The sequence below is a fragment of the Apium graveolens genome, chromosome 2 (assembly GCF_009905375.1).
Source record: "Apium graveolens cultivar Ventura chromosome 2, ASM990537v1, whole genome shotgun sequence".
Lineage (NCBI taxonomy): Eukaryota > Viridiplantae > Streptophyta > Magnoliopsida > Apiales > Apiaceae > Apium > Apium graveolens.
In genome coordinates this window covers 308,185,598-308,190,221 of record NC_133648.1, presented here as the reverse complement: position 1 = coordinate 308,190,221, position 4,624 = coordinate 308,185,598, and the positions used below count along the sequence as shown (strand labels likewise).

At 36.4% G+C, this 4,624-nt stretch overlaps 1 long non-coding RNA gene across 1 annotated transcript; it reads right to left on the bottom strand.

The window, feature by feature from the left end:
- Window positions 1–3,388: 3,388 nt before the first annotated feature.
- Window positions 3,389–4,357, bottom strand: LOC141706370 (uncharacterized). Its single transcript, XR_012568790.1, has 2 exons — window positions 4,167–4,357; window positions 3,389–3,974 (listed from the first exon to the last, which is right to left on the bottom strand). It is a non-coding gene; the product is annotated as an uncharacterized LOC141706370 (long non-coding RNA).
- Between the last annotated feature and the right edge of the window lie 267 nt (window positions 4,358–4,624).

Genomic DNA, 4,624 nt, shown 5'->3' with positions numbered 1-4,624 from the left:
TGGAATGTTGGAGTAAATCGGCGCTAAATGTTGATATGCAGGACATTGAGTCGGCCTCGACCTGGTTGTTAGATACGATTCGTAGAGAGAATGCCGATACAGTACAGAATATGGTTGTTGTTCTTTCAGGCATCTGGTTTGTAAGAAATAAAAAAGTGTGGGAGAGTAAAGATCTAACACCTACAATTACAATGGCGCTGAGTACCAAGATGGTGCAAGAGTGGGAAGAAGCGAACAAGTGCAGATCTCGGTCGAGTCATAGACAGTCTGACTTAGCTACAGACGAGCAAGTAAAGTGGCAGCCTCCGGAGGTGGGGTTTTATAAACTGAATGTGGATGCCTCATTATATAGTGGGGAATTTATGTTCTCTCTAGGTCTAGTAGTTCGCGATGCTAATGGGCATTTCATAGTGGGCAAGAACATGAGGTTTGCAGGGGAAAGGTCAGTTATGGAGGCTGAGACTCTCGGGGTGTATGAGGCAATCAACTGGGTTCTTAGTACAGGCCTACATCATGTTGTTATTGAAACAGATTCTCAGTTAGTGGTGCATGCTCTTAACAGTAAGGACTCGTATCAAGTCGAAGTTGGTCATATAATCGATGAGTGTAAGGAGAGGCTTAAAGATCGAGGTGATCTATCTGTTCATTTTGTAAAGAAGCAAGCAAACAAGGCTGCCCATTTATTGGCAAGAGCCCCATGTTTGTTGAATAGCTACAATCATTTCATATTTCCTCCAGACTTGTTGTTGGAGATTTTATCCTCTGATTTTCCGAGTTAATGAAAATTCCCTAGTTTCAAAAAAAACATTAATCCCAGAAGATTTTATCTAATCTCTAATTTTTATACCTGAATATGAATGATGCCTTAAACTCGATTAGATAATTTTATTGTTGGATATTAAAATTGGCCATACCATTTCGACAAAAGACCCACACCCAAGTTCCATTATCCCGACCATGATTTTCCTACCCCGGGGGGAAGGCACTTCCTTTTTGGGCCGGTTGTGGGCGAGGAGGGATTCGAACCCCTGACACCGTGGTTCGTAGCCACGTGCTCTAATCCTTTGAGCTACAGGCCCCACCCCGTCTCCACTGGATCTGTTCCTGGGATTACCCTAAAAAAAGGAACCTTTCCTCTCCCCAGCCATTTCGGGTTAAGAAGATGTGAAAGCGCCGTTCTCTCTATAAGAACGGAAAGTTGCATTCCGAGGTGTGAAGTGGGAGTGGAGTGATGTCATAATTGGGGTTTTGAATAAGACGATCTTTTTGATTTCTCATTTATTTCTTTTTCATCAACCTGATAATAACGACGTCACAACACAACACATTTAATGTTTAAAAGAAAGGTTTATTAAATTGATTAAAATAAACTTAACAAATTAAAATAAACTTAAAGAAGTTGGGGCTACAGACAAGAATGGAAACAATATATATTCTACATTTAGCTGCCATAAAACCAGAAAACATCTGACGATTACTCTGTCGTAAGTAACTAACATATGACATTATTTTTCGTCGTATGTTATCGTATGTTGATAACATACGACGGAATATTTCGTCGTAAGTAGATTCATTATTTTATTGTTTTATTGAGAATGTGGGCCCCTATTTCCTAACTTCCGACGCAATTTTATGTTGTGACGAAAAACTGAACTTACTACTCGAGCAAAAACGACGAATTTTTTCCGTCGTAAATGCCTCAATTACGACGATTTCAGTCAAAAAAACCGTCGTAAATGGCCCGATTTCTTGTAGTGAAATTAAGGCCGACTTAATATCGTGTGCGGGGCAGCTCTTCAAATGCAGAGAGAAGTACTGTGGTTTGAGGTACCTATAACTTAGTTTTCGGATATATCATTTTATAGATTTCATGGTAATATGCTTATCTAATTGTCATCCTTGTTAGACATGATGCAATTATATATGACATTGTTATATTTACTAGCTACCCAATGATAAGATAACTAAATTTATCGATAGGAAGTGAAAATTAGGGTGAATTCTATTGATAGAAGAAAGGTAAACAGTAAAGGGGGAAGTCCCGAAAAGAATTGTTCTCTGATGAGCATGCTAAATTAATGGAAGAAGGAGAAAGTTGGATGGAGAAAACAGCAGCACAGTGTATAGTTGTTGCTGCAGTTATAGCGACATTTATATATGCTACGTTCACGGAATAAACCTTTTTAAAGTAATAGGGTTGGAATAAAAAAAATATTACTTTATGTTAAATATATGATAGTATTTGGGCTCGAAGAGTGGAACACCGGCACCCATTTTTGGGTGTCCATAATAAATTGTGAGAATACTGGGATGGCTAGGAATCGAACCTTAGTTCTCCCGCCAGCCTGAACTCTGATACCATGTTGAGTAACCAGCTCATCTAAAACCTTAAGATATTAGATGAAAACCCAATAGGATCATATATTTAACACTTTAGCAAGTGTATTATTTTATCGGTAGCAAAAATACACTGTATCCATTATGTTGGGACCGGGAAAAAATATTATTTTAACGAGATTATTACTTTATCGATTATTAATTAATCGAGATTTAACTGTATTTATGAAGAAGAGTGACATCGTGTTTGTGGTAACTGACGTCACATCTTGCTGGCAGAGATAATATATGCCCTTTGCTGTTACGATTCAAATTAATACCTTCATCAACTACGTACCTCACCTTCTTCAAAAAAGAAATTAGAATTAGAATGGTATTAAACAATATCTACACATTTGACATGCGTTATGTACTAATTATTGAATTTATAATATTAAATATATTTTAATTCACACTTTTAAATTATTATAATATGTTATTTTTATATTTTAAGTGAGAAAATAAATATATTAGATTACTTGTTACTTCTTACCAATACTTTATATTAGAAATTGACATGATATTGTGTGAAATTATGAAATAAATTAAATAAAATTATAAAAATGAAAAAAAAATATTTTTTTAATTATTTTCCGCCTAGACCGCCTAGGACCGATTTTTGACCGCCTAGCCAGCCTAATCCCGATTTTGACCCGATTTTTTGAAAAAACGCCTAAATCACCGCTGAGATCCGAGTCGGGGCGTTTTACCACCGCCTAACGCCTAGGCGGCCGGCTAGACCGATTTTTAGAATGGTGCTTACAGTTCTCACCCTAATATTTAGCAAAATAAAAACGACAATCCTAGCATACTAGCCTAGCGGCAAGATTAGGGGCACAACCTCCTCATAGACAATGCAACACTATATAAGATTTTGCGCAAAAGGAAAGTTTAACACAACATCCCAATGCTCTCCTTCAGTGTCAAGCCACACGAAGGCAGCTTTGACACTTAACAGCTATTATATATGGTGGAGATGTATATATATATGAGATGCATAGCTCAATAGTAAAACAAAAACCCATAATGACAAATAGTATAGAATAGCAGAAAGAAAAGAATTTAAATAAAAAAGCAGTAGCCAGGATCATTCAAACAAGGATATAGGAAATTAATTTAAATAACAGTGGGAGCGAACATCCATTAAGAAAGCATATCTAAATAAAAATCAGTAGCAGTAGCAGCTGTAGCAGCAATCATTCTTCCCAAGGATAGCAGTAAACTTCTCGCTCGAATGGCCATAAACAAAAACCGCATACACACGATATTAAATGAAACATCATCAAACCTGTATTCAGCAACGGGGTGCATAATCCTGAAAGCAACTTCTTAAAAGCTGATATGCGACTGGTCACGGATTCTATGTAATCTAAATCCCTTTCTATAACAATACAAAGCAATCACAACCCTGAATTTATTGATGGATCATCATTATAATTCTCCTCAGCTTTTGCTAAAACCCTTTGCAATCGCTCCACGTTACCCGGGTTGAAGAATTTACCCACTTCTTTATGTAAAGCTTTATAATGAACAATCTTGGCCGGGTCTAACAACTCGAATTTTCTTGCAGCAGAATAGATCGCTGACGTAACCGCCATCTACATAAATATTGAAAAGCAAATTATGTTTACTTCTAGGGTTTGATTTCTGGTAAACTTTAATTTATTTATAATTAACTGATGTGGCCACTATACGTAGAATTAAACAATCTAAGAAAAGCTATATATATATATCTAGCTATATACAAATTTGTGATGTAGAGTATAAAGAGATACATGAAAGTTACATACCTATTTTCCTCCGGTAGATGAAGTGTTGGTCTCCTGGGTTTTTCCTTTGCAACGGCTTTTCAATAACCTCTCTCTTTGATAAGAGACCCGAGAGACATGTATAGCCATATACTACACAATGTTTTTCCTTTTTTATAAAAACCTCCTGAGTTTTGGATCTATAAATTTATTTTAACTACACAACGGTTTTCCTTTTTTATAATAACTTTCTAAGTTTTGGATCAATTATTTTTTTTTAATATATATAGAGGCCTTTCTTAAAGAGAGAACTCTCTTATATAGAAACTAGTCGACAAAGCCGCGCTGCGCAGGGGCGGAGCCACAACAAAGGCTGTGGTGGGCTATAGCCCAGGTGAAAAAAAAATATTCAAATTTTTTCTATGATCCAACTCATATAATTCGAATCAGCCCAGGTGAATTTTAGCCCAATTTTAAGTTCCTCTTGTGCTATTTTGTTG